The 19,538-nt window shown below is 39.1% G+C and overlaps 1 protein-coding gene and 1 pseudogene across 1 annotated transcript in view; both read right to left on the bottom strand.

Annotated features, from left to right (window-relative positions):
* MDGA2 (MAM domain containing glycosylphosphatidylinositol anchor 2) overlaps positions 1-19,538 on the bottom strand; it is a 915,505-nt gene that overhangs the window by 144,779 nt on the left and 751,188 nt on the right. The window lies entirely within an intron of this gene.
* Positions 7,332-11,970, bottom strand: LOC102267840 (14-3-3 protein epsilon pseudogene; annotated as a pseudogene).

Below are 19,538 nucleotides of genomic sequence, written 5' to 3'. Positions count from 1 at the left end.
GAGCTTTAAAGCAACTCTTTCATTCTCCTCTTTCACTTTCATCAAGAGGCTCTTTAGTTCTTCACTTTCTGCCATAAGGGTGGTGTCAACTGCATAAATGAGGTTATCGATATTTCTCCTGTCAATCTTGATTCCAGCTTGTGCTTCATCCAGCCCAACATTTCTCATGATATACTCTGCATATAAGTTAAATAAACAGGGTGAAAATATACAGCCTTGACATACTCCTTTTCCTATTTGGAACCAGTCTGTTGTTCCATGTCCAGTTCTAACCGTTGCTTCCTGATCTGCATACAGGTTTCTCAAGAGGCAGGTCAGGTGGTCTGGTATTCCCATCTTTTTCAGAAATTTCCACAGTTTATTGTGATCCACACAGTCAAAGGCTTTGGCATAGTCAATAAAGCAGAAATAGATGTTTTTCTGGAACTCTCTTGCTTTTTTGATGATCCAGAAGATGTTGGCAATTTGATCTCTGTTTCCTCTGCCTTTTCTAAAACCAACTTGAATATCTGTAAGTTCACGGTTTATGTATTGCTGAAGCCTGGCTTGAAGAATTTTAAGCATTACTTTGCTAGTGTGTGAGATGAGTGCGATTGTGCAGTAGTTTGAGCATTCCTTGGCATTGCCTTTCTTTGGGGTTGGAATGAAAACTGACCTTTTCCAGTCCTGTGGCCACTGCTGAGTTTTCCAAAGTTGCCGGTGTATTGAGTGCAGCCCTTTCACAGCATCGTCTTTCAGAATTTGAAATAGCTCAACTGGAATTCCATTATCTCCACTAGCTTTATTCGTAGTGATGCTTCCTAAGGCCCACTTGACTTCACATTCCAGGATGTCTGGCTCTAGGTGACTGATCACATCATTGTGATTATCTGGGTGGTGAAGATCTTTTTTGTATAGTTCTGGTGTGTATTCTTGCTGGCTCTTCTTAATATCTTCTGCTTCTGTTAGGTCCATACCATTTCTGTCCTTTATAGAGCCCGTCTTTGCATGAAATGTTTCCTTGGTATCTCTAATTTTCTCGAAGAGATCTCTAGTCTTTCCCATTCTATTGTTTTCCTCTATTTCTTTGCATTGATAGGCAAGTGCTTCTTTATTTTCAAACATATGTGTGCTCAGTTGCTCAGCCATGTCTGACTTTGTGTGACCCCAATGGACTCTAACCAGCCAGGCTCCTCTGTCCATGGGGGTCTTTGGGCAAGAATACTGGAGTGGTTTGCCATTTTCTCCTCCAGGGAATCTTTCAGACCCAGAGATCGAACCCGTTTCGCTTGTCTCCTGCATTGGCAGGTGGGTTCTTTACCACTAGCACCACCTGGGAAGCCCCCCTTCACGAACATATACTTATGTTTTATTTTCTCCCTGTTTTTGTGCTTAAATGAATCGTATTAAGAGAAAAAAATTCGGATGTTTTCAAATTTCTGAAATTTGCTAAAAATGTTTTATTGTCAAGTATATTTTTAATTATTGTCCTGTGTGTGCTTGCAAAGGACAGTAGTCTGTTGTTTGGGATGTGATGAGAATCTATTGGGTTAAGTCTGATAACAATTCCATCCATATCACTTGTACAGTTGTTACATTTTCTGTGGGTTTTTTTCCCCCACCCATTTATTCTGCTTGGATTAACTTAGAAGTGTCAAACACTTCTAAACAGATGTAGCTTTAAAAATTTTTCTTCTTGTAACTCTGTTTCCTTTTTGCTTTACATATTTGATGCTATTACAAATGATGCTACATACAGATTTACAAATGATGCTACATACAAGTTTACAAATATTCTACATACAAATTTAAAACTGCTTTTTGTTATTGATTATTTGAAGCTTTTATCATTGTGAAATATAATCTTTTATCTTTATTAATATCTTACCATTTAAAACTCTGTCTTCTATTTATATAAAGTGACTTTGGCATTCATTCAGTTGATATTTACATATTATATTTTCCCCATCCATTTATACTTTGGTTCAGTTCAGGTCACTTCAGTAACAGTCATGTCTGACTCTTTGCAACCCCATGGACTGCAGCATGACAGGCCTCCCTGTCTATCACCAACTCCCAGAGTTTACCCAAACTCATGTCCATTGATTGGTGATGCCATCCAACCATCTCATCCTCTGCCGTCCCCTTCCTCTCCCATGTTCAAAACTTTCTCAACATAAGGGGCTTTTCAAATGAGTCAGTTCTTTGCAGCAAGTGGCCAAAGTATTGAAGTTTCAGCTTCAACATCAGTCTTTCCTATGAACACTTGGGACTGATCACCTTCAGGATGGACTGGTTGAATCTCCTTGCAGTCCAAGGGACTCTCAAGAGTCTTCTCCAACACCACAGTTCAGAAGCATCAATTCTTTGGCGCTCAGCTTTATTTATAGTCCAACTCTCACATCCATACATGACCACTGGAAAAACCATAGCCTTGACTAGATGGACCTTTGTTGGCAAAGTAATGCCTCTGCTTTTTAATATGCTGTCTAAGTTGGTCATAACTTTCCTTCCAAGGAGTAAGCGTCTTTTAATTTTATGGCTGCGGTCACCATCTGCAGTGATTTTGGAGCCCCCCAAAATAAAGTCTGACACTGTTTCCACTGTTTCCCCATCTATTTCCCATGAAGTGATGGAACTGGATGCCATTATCTTAGTTTCTGAATGTTGAGCTTTAAGCCACCTCTTTCACTCTCCTCTTTCACTTTCATCAAAATCAACACACAGAAATCCCTTGCATTCCTATACACTAATAATGAGAAAACAGAAAGAGAAATTAAGGAAACAATTCCATTCACCATTGCAACGGGAAGAATAAAATACTTAGGAATATATCTACCTAAAGAAACTAAAGACCTATATATAGAAAACTATAAAACACTGGTGAAAGAAATCAAAGAGGACACTAATAGATGGAGAAATATACCATGTTCATGGATTGGAAGAATCAATATAGTGAAAATGAGTATACTACCCAAAGCAATTTATAGATTCAACGCAATCCCTATCAAGCTACCAACAGTATTCTTCACAGAGCTAGAACAAATAATTTCACAGTTTGTATGGAAATACAAAAACCTCGAATAGCCAAAGCAATCTTGAGAAAGAAGAATGGAACTGGAGGAATCAACCTACCTGACTTCAGGCTCTACTACAAAGCCACAGTTATCAAGACAGTATGGTACTGGCACAAAGACAGAAATATTGATCAATGGAATAAAATAGAAAGCCCAGAGATAAATCCACGCACATATGGACACCTTATCTTCGACAAAGGAGGCAAGAATATACAATGGATTAAAGACAATCTCTTTAACAAGTGGTGCTGGGAAATCTGGTCAACCACTTGTAAAAGAATGAAACTGGACCACTTTCTAACACCATACACAAAAATAAACTCAAAATGGATTAAAGATCTAAACGTAAGACCAGAAACTATAAAACTCCTAGAGGAGAACATAGGCAAAACACTCTCCGACATACATCACAGCAGGATCCTCTATGACCCACCTCCCAGAATATTGGAAATAAAAGCAAAAATAAACAAATGGGACCTAATTAAACTTAAAAGCTTCTGCACATCAAAGGAAACTATTAGCAAGGTGAAAAGACAGCCTTCAGAATGGGAGAAAATAATAGCAAATGAAGCAACCGACAAACAACTAATCTCAAAAATATACAAGCAACTCCTACAGCTCAACTCCAGAAAAATAAACGACCCAATCAAAAAATGGGCCAAAGAACTAAATAGACATTTCTCCAAAAAAGACATACAGATGGCTAACAAACACATGAAAAGATGCTCAACATCACTCATTGTCAGAGAAATGCAAATCAAAACCACCATGAGGTACCATTTCACACCAGTCAGAATGGCTGCGATCCAAAAGTCTACAAATAATAAATGCTGGAGAGGGTGTGGAGAAAAGGGAACCCTCTTACACTGTTGGTGGGAATGCAAACTAGTACAGCCACTATGGAGAACAGTGTGGAGATTCCTTAAAAAAATGGAAATAGAACTGCCTTATGATCCAGCAACCCCACTGCTGGGCATACACAATGAGGAAACCAGAAGGGAAAGAGACACGTGTACCCCAAATGTTCATCGTAGCACTGTTTATAATAGCCAAGACATGGAAGCAACCTAGATGTCCCTCAGCAGATGAATGGATAAGAAAGCTGTGGTACATATACACAATGGAGTATTACTCAGCCATTAAAAAGAATACATTTGAGTCAGTTCTAATGAGGTGGATGAAACTGGAGCCTATTATACAGAGTGAAGTAAGCCAGAAGGAAAAACATAAATACAGTATACTAACGCATATATATGGAATTTAGAAAGATGGTAACAATAACCCGATTATGCGAGACAGCAAAAGAGACACTGATGTATAGAACAGTCTTATGGACTCTGTGGGAGAGGGAGAGGGTGGGAAGATTTGGGAGAAAGGCAATGAAACATATAAAATATCATGTAGGAAATGAGTTGCCAGTCCAGGTTCGATGCATGATGCTGGATGCTTGGGGCTGGTGCACTGGGACGGCCCAGAGGGATGGTATGGGGAGGGAGGAGGGAGGAGGGAGGAGGGTTCGGGATGGGGAACACATGTATACCTGTGGCGGATTCATTTTGATATTTGGCAAAAACTAATACAATTATGTAAAGTTTAAAATTAAAATAAAATTAGAGAAAAAAAAAACTCAAAAAAAAAAAAAAAATAAAATAAAAGTCCACGAGAAACCATTTCTACTCAAAACATATATATAAAAAATTGAACTGAAATATGAAAAAAAAAAAAAAAAAAAAGAGGCTCTTTAGTTCTTCTTCACTTTCTGCCATAAGGGTGATGTCATCTGCATATCTGAGGTTACTGATATTTTTCCCAGCAATCTTGATTCCAGCTTGTGCTTCATCCAGCCCAGTGTTTCTCATGATGTACTCTGAATATAAGTTAAATAAGCAAGGTGACATATACAGCCTTGACATACTCCTTTTCCTATTTGGAACCAGTCTGTTGTTCCACGTCCAGTTCTAACTGTTGCTTCCTGACCTGCATACAGGTTTCTCAAGAGGCAGGTCAGGTGGTCTGGTATGCCCATCTCTTGCAGAATTTTCCACAGCTTATTGTGATCCACACAGTCAAAGTCTTTTGGCATCGTCCATAAAGCAGATAGATATTATTCTGGAACTCTCTTGCTTTTTTGATGATCCAGAAGATGTTAGCAATTTGATCTCTGTTTCCTCTGCCTTTTCTAAAACCAGCTTGAACATCTGGAAGTTCACGGTTCACATATTGTTGAAGCCTGGCTTGGAAAATTTGGAGCATTACTTTACTAGCATGTGAGATGAGTGCAATTGTGCAGTAGTTTGAGCATTCCTTGGCATTGCCTTTCTTTGGGGTTGGAATGAAAACTGACCTTTTCCAGTACTGTGGCCACTGCTGAGTTTTCCAAAGTTGCTGGCATATTGAGAGCAGCACTTTCACAGCATCATCTTTCAGGATTTGAAATGGCTGAACTGGAATTCCGTCAACTCCAGTAGCTTTGTTCATAATGATGCTTCCGAGTGCCCAACTGACTTCACATTCCAGGATGTCTGGCTCTAGGTGAGTGATTGCACCATCATGATTATCTGGGTGGTGAAGATCTATTTTTATACTTCTTGTGTGTATTCTTGCCACCTCTTCTTAATATCTTCTGCTTCTGTTAGGTCCATACCCATTTCTGTCCTTTATCAAGCTCATTTTTGCGTGAAATATTCCTTTTGTATCTCTAATTTTCTTAAAGAGATCTCTAGTCTTTCCTATTCTATTGTTTTCCTCTATTTCTTTGCACTGATCACTGAGGAAGCCTTTCTTATGTCTCCTTGCTTTTCTTTGGAACTCTGTATTCAAATGGGTATATCTTTCCTTTTCTCCATTGCTTTTGGCTCCTCTTCTTTTTACAGCTACTTGTAAGGCCTCCTCAGACAGCCATTTTGGTTTTTTTTGCATTTTTTTTCCCTGAGGATGGTCTTGATTTCTGTCTCCTGTAGAATCTCATGAACTTCCTATCCATAGTTCATCAGGCACTCTGTCTATCAGATCTGGTCCCTTAAAACTATTTCGCACTTTCAGTAACCTTATATTTTACAAGGACCTCTTATATTTTTATATTTATTTATTGTATGTTTAGAGTAGAGATTTTATCTTAGAAGGATAAAGGTTGTAGTTGCGATAATGTTTGGCATTTAAATTCAGGTTTGTTTTAAATTTAATGTTAATCCATGCTGTGTATCAGTAAGAACAATACAAATTCTGTAGTTGTGGCTCCAGTCAGACATATATCTAGTAGTACAAATTCCCTACAAGTTACATATATTGAACAAGAGTTTGAGTTAGCGAAGGAGGAGGGGTAGTGCTGGATTAAGAGGGTAGGAGAAGAAAGAAAGAACTGAACATGGATGCAGGCTTTTTCATACTACCTTTAATGATAACTTGCTTCAAAGGGAGAGTAAAATTAGGCAAGGATGAGCAGCCATGGATTGTTGACTTGTTACTAAAACCATACTTTTTAGCAATATTTCAGCAGCGTTTGAAACCCTTTTTTATAGCAAAACCATTACAACAATCCCCCAAACAACCTTTAATCACCTCCAGCTAACATCCAATTAATTTTAAACACTGGCATAAAGTTCTACTTAAATAATCAGAAAAAGGGAAAATGATACCACACACACATCTCTTCAGTGTGATTTACCTGTCTCTGGAGAAGGCAATGGCACCCCACTCCAGTACTCTTGCCTGGAAAATCCCATGGACGGAGGAGCCTGGAAGGCTGCAGTCCATGGGGTCGCTGAGGGTCGGACACGACTGAGTGACTTCACTTTCACTTTTCACTTTCATGCATTGGAGAAGGAAATGGCAACCCACTCCAGTGTTCTTGCCTGGAGAACCCCAGGGACGGGGAAGCCTGGTGGGCTGCCATCTATGGGGTCGCATAGAGTTGGACACGACTGAAGTGACTTAGCAGTAGCAGCAGTACATGCTTGCATCACCTGAAAGTCTAATGGTTTTCAAATGTAACTTTCCAGTAATGCTGAAAAGGCCCTTATGCAGTCTTGTTAGTGTTTTAAAGAACCTAATGCTTGGGACCAGTGAAATCCACAGAAATTCACTCTTGCCTGTAAGAACTTATGAAAAATCGTTTAAAAACAACATCAAACCAAATAAGGCAGGAGCCTAAATTCTGAGACTGAAGGTAAAAAGTCAGATTTGGTGGTTCTCAGTGACCATTGGTGGATTTCCTAGAAGGGTGGGATGGGGAGTGTGGAGTGTTCAGAGGTGATTTCTCTTGTTGCCTTTTATGTCTCACAGATTTTCATCTTACACATCCTGCAGTACTTCTTTATTCTGCTCTTCACCATCACCCTGATGTCTGAAGTCCACAGTGCCAGATTATTATATAATACTGCTACTGCTACTGCTAAGTCGCTTCAGTCGTGTCTGACTCTGTGCGACCCCATAGATGGCAGCCCACCAGGCTCCCCCGTCCCTGGGATCCTCCAGGCAAGAACACTGGAGTGGGTTGCCATTTCCTTCTCCAATGCATGAAAGTGAAAAGTGAAAGTGAAGTCACTCAGTTGTGTCCGACTTTGCAACCCCATGGACTGCAGCCTTCCAGGCTCCTCCGTCCATGGGATTTTCCAGGCAAGAGTACTGGAGTGGGGTGCCATCAGCTTCTCCGTATTTAATAATAATTGCATGGTAAATGTAATTTTTATAGTTTTATTCACTCAACATATCCAGTTCTGCAACTGCGTCATCAAAAGCTGCTTTTGCCAACCTGCAGGCATGGTTTGAGGGAATTAAGAATTTCATAGTAGAATACAGAGAAATTGAGAGCAAGACCTAAGCAAATGGGATGTGTCGCTGGAAGTTCTGTTACTGCAATATCACTAGGAGCTTTAAAGCCACTAAGTTGTTCTCCGTAGCCTCCTTCTTCTCATTTCCAGAGGCAAATTCAGCCAGATACCTGTGGTAGTCCCCTTTCATTTTATAATAGGAAATCTTGGACTTGCCAGTGTTAGCTGCTGGAATGAGGGGTTTGTTCAGTACATCCAGAATGTCACAACAGATTAGTTTAGCCCCAAACATTTGCCAATATTCCCTAATCATTTTGAGTTTGCCTTCACCTCCCTCGTTTTCTTCTTTCTGTTCAGTGCTGCTGATTGTTTTCCAGGAAACTCTTTTAGCTTCAGTAGCATTTTCACATGCAACAGATGAGAGATTTCTTTATTCAACTGTCAAGTCCACATCCAATCCTGCTTTTTTCTTCATGGATTCCACCGTTTCGTCCTATCGCTCCGCTGGCTGGGCCAGCTCCGCCTGGTACACCAGATCCTCCCATCACCCATAACAGCAGTGAGTCAGGCAGGCTTTGCGTGATGGACAGAAGTGTAGGACGACAGCGTCTGGGACTTTCAGTCTCTCACTTGACATCCAGGAAGCAAAAATCAAGCACTTCTTTTAAACAGCACACAGTTATATTCTATTTTTTTTTTCCAAAAAAGTCTGATAATATTTTTATTTTACCCAGAACACTTCACTTTATTCATTTAGTATATTGACATATTTGGGTATAAGTGTTCCTTTTCATTTCATAATTTCTCTTTTTGTGTTTCCTTTCTTTGTCTTTTTCATATTAATGGACTATATCACTATTGTAACCCTTTTCCAGATATTCATTGGGACTTTAACAGTTTCTATTATTTTGTTGATTGTCTTAAAGCATGCAACATACATATTTAAGTTATCTAAAAATATCAATTAATATCTTTGCCATCCTCTTAAAATAAGAATCTTAGAACATGGTGCTCCTTTAAATCCGATTCTGACATATGTTACTGAGTTTTTATTTTACAACTATTGAATATTATCATAACCTTAAACCTGTACTATTTTTTAAATTACCCATATATACGCTAGCTTACAGTAAGATAAGTTAAGTGAAAGTCGCTCAGTCTGTCCAACTCTTTGCGATCCCATGGACTATACAGTCCGTGGAATTCTCCAGGCCAGAATATTGCAGTGGGTAGCCTTTCCCTTCTCCAGGGGATCTTCCCAACCCAAGGATCGAACCTAGGTCTCCTAAATGCAGGTGGATTCTTTACCAGCTGAGCCACAAGGGAAGCCCAGGAATACTTGAGTGGGTAGCCCATCCGTTCTCCAGGGGATATTCCCGGCCCAGGAATCCAACTGGGGTCTCCTGCACTACAGGCTGATTCTTTACCAACTGAGCTATCAGGGAAGCCTTATTTGCACTTAATTCCTTCTTTCATTATAGACCTTCCAAATCTATGATCACTTTCCTTTCGCCTACAGTATATCATATAGAATTATCTTTAGTGAACTTTCTGATCTTTATTTTCTAAAAATTTATTTTTAATTTCATTCTTAAAAGACATTTTCCTTGTATATAGGATTACATGTTGGCAGTTATTTTTTTTTTTTTTTCAGCACATCAGGATATAATTCCACTGTCTTCAGAAGGCCATTATTGCTGTAGAGAAGTAAGCTCAATGTCTCACACTTTGAAATGAATGAAATGAAGTGAAATGAATGTCTTTTTCTTCCTCCAGCTACTTTCAAAATCTTTTTTGTTTTTGAGGTTCTACAGCTTCAGTAAAATGTTTCTAGGTTTAGGCTCCTTTCTATGTTTAGTTTGGATATATTGGGCTTCTTAAGTCTCTTGATTTATGTTTGATGCCTTTCATCTAGGAAACTTTTGGAAAATTCTCATCATAAGCTCTTCAAATAACCCCTGTATGTTTTTCTTTTTACTCTCACTTGAAGATCATTTTTATTCTGTCTTCCATGTCTCTCAATCTCTATTCCAAATATTCCATTTGAGGTTTCTGCATTGCATTATGAATAAATTCTCTGAGCTAATTCATTCACTGATTTTTTTTCAGCTCTGCTTAATTGGCTAAACTCATCCATCATGTTATTACATCAGTTATTAGTTATTAATAACTAATTATCAATTTTCATTTATAGATGTTATGTGTAGTTCTTCGGTATACTTTTATACCAATTTTCATTACCTGCAAAGGTAGTAAGACTTGCCTTTTATTTCTTTAAACAAAGTAATTGTTTTAAACTGTCTGATATTTCTAATTACAGTGTTGAGACAGATTTTCTCTTAACTTTCTCTCAGGGCACCTGGTTTCTGTGTATTCTTTGTTAATTTTAACTCTGTGCTACTCGTTGTCCTTTAAAATTATTTATGAGAATATTTCATGCCAAAGAGGATGGCTTCATCCTCTAGAGATCCATGTCCACAGGCAGCTCTTAGCATCAATATCTCATTGTTGTTCAGTGACTAAGTTGTGTGACACTCTTTGTGACCATATGGACTGCAACATGTCAGGCTCCTCTGTCTTCCACTATCCCCCAGAGTTTGCTCAAATTCATGTCCATTGATTTGGAGTTGCTATCTGACTATCTCATCCTCTGCCACTCCCTTCTCCTTTTGCCTTCAATCTTTTCCAGCATCAGGGTCTTTTCCAATGAGTCAGCTCTTCCCATTAAGTGGCTAAAGTATTGGAGCATCAGCTTCAGTATCATTTGTTTGAATGAATATTTAGGGTTGATTTCCTTTGGGTTGACTGATTTGACTTCCTTACTATACAAGCAATTCTCAGAAGTCTTCTATGGCACCACGATTTCAAAGCATCAAATTTTTGGCCCTCATCCTTACTGGTCCAACTCTCACATCCATACATGACTACTGGAAAAACCACAGTTTTGACAGTGTGAACCTTTGTCAGCAAAGTGATGTCTCTTCTTTTTAATACACCATCTATGTTTGTCATAGCTTTCCTTTCAAGGTGCAAGTGTCTTAAAAGCCATTTCATGGCTTCTGTCATCATCTGCAGTGATTTTGGAGCCCAAGAAAATAAAATCTGTCACTGCTTCCATTTTTTCCTCTTTTATTTTCCATGTAGTGATGGAACCAGATGCCATAACCTTACTTTTTTAATGTTGAATTTGAAGACATCTTTTTCATTCTTTCATCCTCATCAAGAGGCTCTTTAGTTCCTCTTCACTTTCTGCATTAGAGTGGTATCTTCTGCATGTCTGAGGTTGTTGATCTTTCTCCCAATAATCTTGATTCCAGTTTGTGATTCATCCAGCATGGAACTTCACATGGTATACTCTGCATATAAGTTAAATAAGCAGGGTGACAATATATAACCTTGTCATACTCCTTTCTCAATTTTGAACCAGTCTGTTGTTCCATGTTAAGTTCTAACTGTTGCTTCTTGACCTGGAAACACATTTCTCAGGAGATACGTAAAGTGGTCTGGTATTCCCATCTCTTTAAGAATTTTCCACAGTTGGTTGTGATCCACGCAAAGGTTTTACTTCAATCAATGAAGCAGATGTTCTTCCGGAACTCCCTTGCTTTCTTATGATCCAGCAAATATTGGCAATTTGATCTCTGGTTCTTCTCTTTGATATCCAGCTTGTACATCTGGAAGTTCTCGGTTCACATACTGCTGAAACCTAGATTGAAGGATTTTGAGCATTATTCTGCTACATGTGAAATGAGCACAATTGTAGGGTAGTTTGAGCATTCTTTGGTGTGTCCCTTCTCTGGGACTGGAATGAAAGTTGATCTTTTCCAGTCCTGTGGCCACTGTTGAGTTTTCCAAATTTGCTGGCATATTGAGTGTAGCACTTTAACAACATCATCTTTTAGGATCTGAAACAACTCAGCTGCAATTACATCACCTCCACTAGCTTTGTTCGCAGTAATGCTTCCTAAGACCCACTTAACTTCACACTCCAGGATGTCTTGACTCTAGGTGAGTGACCACACTATAGTGGTTATCCTGGTCATTAAGACTTTTTCGTATAGTTCTTCTGTGCATTCTTGCCACCTCTTCTTAATAGCTTCTGCTTCTGTTAGGTCCTCACTGTTCCTGTACTTTATTGCGCCCATCCTTGCTTCAATATTCCCTTGATATCTCCAGTTTTCTTGAAGAGATCTCTAGTCTTTCCTATTCTAATGTTTTCCTCGGTATCTTTGCATTGTTCATGTAAGTAGGTTTTCTTATCTCTCCTTGCTATTCTCTGGAACAGTCCTTTGAGTTCCAACTTCTATTGGTAGACACTTTCCCAGGAAACACCTGGGTTTGGAATTCTACTCCTTTTGCCCCAAGATGCCATCAAAACTGAAGTTCAAATTTGCCCGTATCAGCAAAATGCCCCCAGGACAAAAGTAGTCTCACTGTACTATATTCATATAAACTTGGCATGGCATTTTTAACAACCACTTTAATGCTTTCATAATATTTTATCACTTTAATGCTTTCATAATATTTTAAGAATATTTCCTAGCATTTTCAGTTGTTAGCATTGAATGGGTTTGTGGAGTATTTTGGCTATTTTATGCTCAGAAATGCATGCCTCATATTGCCAAGAGGAATGTGTGTGCATGCTCAGTCATGCAGTCTTGTGAAGCCCACCAGGCTCATGTGCCCATGGGATATTTGAGTTAACGATACTGGAATGGGTGGTTATTTCCTCCTCCAGGGGATCTTCCTGACTCAGGGATCAAACCCACGTCTCTTGCACCTCCCACATTGGTAGGCAGATTCTTTATCCACTGAGCCAACTGGGAAGCCCATGGATCTAAACTTCAGAATGGAGCAGTGACTGCAGGATATAGTGTTGTTAAGATATCTCAAGGTAAGTATAAACAAAGGCATTATGTGTCTGTGTGTATTCAGTTTCTTAGTCATGTCCAACTCTGTGACTCCATGGACTGTAGCCTGCCAAACTCCTCTGTACATTCGAGTTTGAATACTCCAATAAGTTTTATATATAACACAAGAATACTGCAGTGGGACGCATTTCTTACTCCAGAGGATCTTCCTGACCCAGGGATCGAACCTGTGTCTCATGTGTCTCCTATATAGGCAGGTTGATTCTTTACCACTGTACCACCTGGGAATCCCATAGTAAAGGCATAGAGAATGTCAAATTTGAATTTACTCTTGAATATAACCACAGAGTTTGAGGAAAATAAGTTCCTAAAAGAAAATAAACATAAACTAGCATAGATATTGGAGAAGGCAATGGCACCCCACTCCAGTACTCTTGCCTGGAAAATCCCATGGATGGAGGAGCCTGGTAGGCTGCAGTCAATGGGGTCGCTAAAAGTCGGATACGACTGAGCAACTTCACTTTCATTTTTCACTTTCATGCATTGGAGAAGGAAATGGCAACCCACTCCAGTGTTCTTGCCTGAAGAATCCCAGGGACGGGGGAGCCTGGTGGGCTGCCGTCTATGGGGTCGCACAGAGTCAGACACGACTGAATAGACTTAGCAGCAGCAGCATAGATATATGTGGATCCAGAGAGTTGTGTTACAAACATTAGAGTAGTCCTATGTTTCTAAGAGCAGGAAGTAGTCAAATGTGCCAAATCCTAGCAAGTCAGGAATTAATACTGAAAATATGTACTGTTTTTGGCAAATTCAATATAATAATGATTATAGTGAAAGCACTTTCTGTGAAGTATTTATAGTCTGGTTTACAGGGTTTTGGCATGTGTGAGGATGGTTAAATAGTAGAGGTCATTAATGACAGCTATTTGTTCAAAAATGTTGTCTGTGATTATAAAAGATGGTTACTTACATTGATTCTACCTTCAAAATACATTAGGAGTTTGTACATTTCTCTCAGTCTTTACTACCACCACTGTTACCTTTCACATGTGTGTGTTAATTGCTTGATCATGTCCAACTATTTGTGACTCCATGAACTATAGCCCACCAGGCTTGTCTGTCCATGCCAAGAACACTGGAGTAGGTAGCCATTCCTTTCTCCAGTGGACCTTCCCAACCCAGAGGTCAAATCCTGGCCTCTTGCACTGGCAGGTGGATTCTTCACTATCTGAGCCACCACAAATGTCCTGCAACAGTCTTCAACCAGGCCAACACGCTTCTTCTTTTGACCTTCTTTCTACCTTCTGAGATTGGCCAGACATTCTTTTAAAAAAGAAATCACCTCCTTTATTTGCCTTCTTAGAACATTTTATGGACTCAACCCTGCTTGTTAACCAGGCCTACCAGGTCCTACAATTTCTGGGTCTGGCCATATACCCATCTACTCTCACCTTGAACATTGTGCTTCAAAATTATAGGTTTTCTTCCTGCTTCTGTATGACAAACCCTTCTGGACAACAAACCTCTGATGTTCTTTCTTGCTAATTTGTTCTTTTCCTTATTTTTTCCTTTTACTCTTTCTTTTACTATTTCTAAGTCTCATGTTTTAGATTTTTTACCTTGAGAAAGTCTACCCTTGGTCAACAGTAAGTGAAGCATCTCTCCTCCTGTGAATAATACAGTGTTATCATCCATTGTATTTTCCCCCGTGTTAGCTTTATTATAAAGAAACTTACAAATTCCCAGTCATTGCATCACCCCACTGAATCCATCAAGTACCTAGTATTATATTTGTGTGCTCAGTCACTTCAGTCATGTCCAACTCTTTTCTGACCTGTGGACTGTAGCCTGCTAGGCTCCTGTGTCCTTGAAATTCCCCAGGCAAGAATACTGTAGTGGGTTACCCAAGACCCAGGGGATCTTCCTGACCCAGGGATCAAACCCATATCTCTTATACCTCCTGCACTGGCAGGCAGGTTCTTCACCACTAGTGCTACCTGAGAAACCCCACCTAGTTTTATATCTAGTGACAAAAATTATTGATTAGCAACCAAAAAATGATTAAATTAATTGCATTGGTGTTTGAACACTGTTTTGGATCTCTTATCTGTCTTTTCTCCCTGAAAGTCAAGGAGTGTGACTAAAAGTTCCAATTTTCCAACAATGCCGTGGCCTTTCTGGAGACCAGCTCACATCCTGAAGATAGCTAGTGATCAGCCAAGATTCACCTGACTAGTGTGAATTCAGGATGGTTGGAAAGAGCTTGTTATTAGTAATAAAGGGTGATCCTTTCACTCAGGAAATTCTAAAACTTTTAGGAGGTTGGTTCCAGGCATGAAGAACAACAATTTTATATAGCTATATATCCCATCAATGTACAGCAATTAGTTATTGCCTTCTAAGAATTTGCACATTGATTATATTAAATTGGGTATACTTACCTATATCACAATATTATCTTTACACTGATACTATAAATTCCATGTTAGTAGGAGTCATTTTTATTCATTTTTTAATATATCTTATATCATCTCTCACCCAACATTATCTAAGAATCTTATAAGTTTGGGCATGGTTGATAAAAATAAAATATGGGTATTTTGAACATATATCTGTTTAGTAACATAAAGCTTCAATGTATCACACGGTCAGATCGAAATGGCTGTCTTAAAGGTAAATTAGCCTAGGTTCAAATGTTTAGTGTCTCTCAATGGACATAAACAGGTTACTTTCATTCATCTTTTTGAAGTTCAGTTTCCTTAACATCATTGTTGTTGTTCAGTCCCTGTTGTGTCTGACTCTCTGCAACCCCATGGGCTGCAGCACGCCAGGCTTCCCTGTCCACCACCAATTCCCGGAGCTTACTCAAACTCATGTTCATCACATCGGTGATGCCATCCAACCATCTTATTCTCTGTCATCCCCTCTCCTCCCACCTTCAATCTTTCCCAGCATCAGAGTCTTTTCCAATGAGTCAGTTCTTTCCATAGGGGGCCAAAGTATTGGAGTTTCAGCTTTAACATCAGTCCTTCCAATGAATATTCTGGCATGATTTCCTTTAGGATTCACTGGCTTGATCTACTTGCTGTCCAAGGGAACTCAAGAGTCTTCTCAAACACCAAAGTTCAAAAGCATCAGTTCTTCAGTGCTAAGCTTTCCTTATAGCCCAACTCTCACATTCATACATGACTATTGGACAAACCATAAATTTGACTAGACGGACCTTTGTTGGCAAAGTAATGTCTCTGCTTTTTGGTCATAGCTTTTCTTCCATAGCTTTTCTGAGCTGTATCCTTTATAATAAACTGGGAAGCTTAAGAAAAAGTGTTTTCTCAAGTTCTGTGAGTCCTTTTAGCGAATTATCAAAATTATCAAACGGGAGGAACTGCCAAGTCATGGGAACTCCCAAATTTATAGTTGGTTTGTTATAATGACAACTGGGAATTGTGACTGGTGTCTAAAGTGGAAGCAGTTTTGTGGCACTGACCCCTTTAGCTTGTAGGCTCTACACTAATGCTAGGCAGTTAGTGTCAGAAGTGAATTGATTTTTAGATACCTAGATGATGTCAGAGAGTCAGAGAACAGGTGTTAGAAAACGCACCTCTTACGTGGTGACAGAAAGAATAGAATTGCTAGTCAAGTCTTAAACAAGCCTAATTTATTCAATAGGGAAATATAAAGAATGGACTTGGAAAAAGATGACTGAGAAGTTTGTAGGATCTGGCTAATGTATCTAGAAAAGATAGAGATTGAAGCGGCTAACACTTATCCATTAATCTACTCTATATGACTGTGACAGCACTTTTCACATACTTATTACCTCATTCAATCCTTACAGGAACCTTGTAAAATGTGTATTATTATCTTCATTTTACACATAAAGAAACTAAATCTGAGATGCTATATTCTCAAGCATCCCACACAGCCCAGGTGACAGACTTCAGACCCAAAACAACATGACTTCAAAGTCCATGTTCTTTCCAACACAGCAGACTGAGGAAAGAGTGCCAAAAGCAAACTGTAAATTAGTCTCTAACATAATGTTAGTCTAACATAGAAGCTTTTCCATTTCTTTTTCATGGGAAAGAAATGCAAAAAAGCAAAATGGCTGTCTGGGGAGGCCTTACAAATAGCTGGGAAAAGAAGAGAAGCGAAAAGGAAAGATTTAAGCATCTGAATGCAGAGTTCCAAAGAATAGCAAGAAGAGATAAGAAAGCCTTCCTCAGTGATCAATGCAAAGAAATAGAGGAAAACAACAGAATGGGAAAGACTAGAGATCTCTTTAAGAAAATTAGAGATACCAAGGAGACACTTCATGCAAAGTTGGGCTTGATAAAGGACAGAAATGGTATGGACCTAACAGAAGCAGAAGATATTAAGAAGAGATGGCAAGAATACACAGAAGAACTGTACAAAAAAGATCTTCACGACCCGATAATCACGATGGTGTGATCACTGACCTAGAGCCAGACATCCTGGAATGTGAAGTCAAGTGGGCCTTAGAAAGCATCACTATGAACAAAGCTAGTGGAGGTGATGGAATTCCAGTTGAGCTATTTCAAATCCTGAAAGATGAAAGTACTGTGAAAGTGCTGCACTCAATATGCCAGCAAATTTGGAAAACTCAGCAGTGGCCACAGGACTGGAAAAGGTCAGTTTTCATTCCAATCATAAAGAAAGGCAATGCCAAAGAATGCTCAAACTACCGCACAATTGCACTCATCTCACACGCTAGTAAAGTAATGCTCAAAATTCTCCAAGCCAGGCTTCAACAATACGTGAACGGTGAACTTCCAGATGTTCAAGCTGGTTTAGAAAAGGCAGAGGAACCAGAGATCAAATTGCCAACATCTGCTGGATCATCGAAAAAGCAAGAGAGTTCCAGAAAAACATCTATTTCTGCTCTATTGACTATGCCAAAGCCTTTGACTGTGTGGATCACAATAAACTGGAAAATTCTGAAAGAGATGGGAATACCAGACCACCTGACCTGCCTCTTGAGAAACCTGTATGCAGATCAGGAAGCAACGGTTAGAACTGGACATGGAACAACAGACTGGTTCCAAATAGGAAAAGGAATATGTCAAGGCTGTATATTGTCACCCTACTTATTTAACTTTTATGCAGAGTACATCATGAGAAACACTAGGCTGGAAGAAGCACAAACTGGAATTAAGATTGCCGGGAGAAATATCAATAACCTCAGATATGCAGATGACACCACCTTTATGGCAGAAAGTGAAGAGGAACTCAAAAGCCTCTTGATGAACGTGAAAGAAGAGAGTGAAAAAGTTGGCTTAAAGCTCAACATTCAGAAAATAAAGATCATGGCATCTGGTCCCATCACTTCATGGGAAATAGATGGAGAAACAGTGGAAACAGTGTCAGACTTTATTGTTTGGGGCTCCAAAATCACTGCAGATGGTGATTGCAGCCATGAAATTAAAAGACGCTTACTCCTTAGAAGGAAAGTTATGACCAACCTAGACAGCATATTAAAAAGCAGAGACATTACTTTGCCAACAAAGATCCATCTAGTCAAGGCTATGATTTTTCCAGTGGTCATGTATGGATGTGAGAGTTGGACTGTGAAGAAAACTGAGCACTGAAGAATTGATGCTTTTGAACTGTGGTGTTGGAGAACTCTTGAGAGTCCCCTGTGCTTCAAGGAGATCCAACCAGTCCATCCTAAAGGATACCAGTCCTGGGTTTTCGTTGGAAGGACTCATTCTAAAGCTGAATCTCCAATACTTTGGCCACCTCATGTGAAGAGCTGACTCATTGGAAAAGACCCTGATGCTGGGAGGGACTGGGGGCAGGAGGAGAAGGGGACAACAGAGGATGAGATGGCTGGATGGCATCACCGACACGATGGACATGAGTTTGGGTGAACTCTGGTAGTTTGTGATGGACAGGGAGGCCTGGCGTGCTGTGATTCATGGGGTCACAAAGAGTTGAACACGACTGACCGACTGAACTAAACTGAACTGAACATAGAAGCTGGCAATATTGGAAAATGTAGTTTAAAAATAAAATAGTCTATAACATTTGTAAATAATTAGTAGGAAACCAACCCCAAAGATCTGGTGATACACTTTACAAAAGTATTATTCAAGTCTTTTCATAAACACTTTGAGATTGCTAATAATCATTACTTCATATTTTAAGTAGTTTTCTCAGCAGGATAAAATTTTGGAGTTACAGTGTAGAATTATTGTTATGTGCCTGAAAATATTGGTACATTTGTATTGTTCACATGAGGCACATGATGCATAATGTGTAGAACTGGTGCAATTTCTTTCTCATAACAAAAATGATAGTATACTCAGTGCTCAAGCCTTTTATGGAAGTTTTGCTTTGTATGATTATAGATACTATTTATTATTTAGCTATAATGTTCCTAAGTATAAAAGAAAGTGACAAATAAAAACAACTCTAAATAATTAAAGGATATTTGTAATAAAACAATTATTTGGATTTTTCTAGGATATTAATTATGAATAAAATGGACTTAGCATCTGTCCACATAGGAAGTATAGCCATAGAGAAAATCTAAATGGAACTCAAAATGTTTTCCTTCTAACTCACACAACTAGATTTTTGATATATGTATAAATAGATCTAGAAACATCATTATTCATGATAATAATAAAGGTCTTCTAAACCAGAAGAGAAATACATTTCTATTTTTATTTTTGTTTATGTTATAAGATGTTGTTGAATGGCATCACCAACTTGGTGGACATGAGTCTCAGCAAACTCTAGGAGCTGGTGATACACAGGGAAGCCTGTGCTTCCTGTGCTGCAGTCCATGGGGTCACTAAAAGTCAGACATGACT

Source organism: Bos mutus, chromosome 10 (assembly GCF_027580195.1).
Source record: "Bos mutus isolate GX-2022 chromosome 10, NWIPB_WYAK_1.1, whole genome shotgun sequence".
NCBI classification, from domain to species: Eukaryota; Metazoa; Chordata; class Mammalia; order Artiodactyla; family Bovidae; genus Bos; species Bos mutus.
Note: the sequence above shows the minus strand (reverse complement) of the source record. Positions and strands in the feature narration are given on the sequence as shown.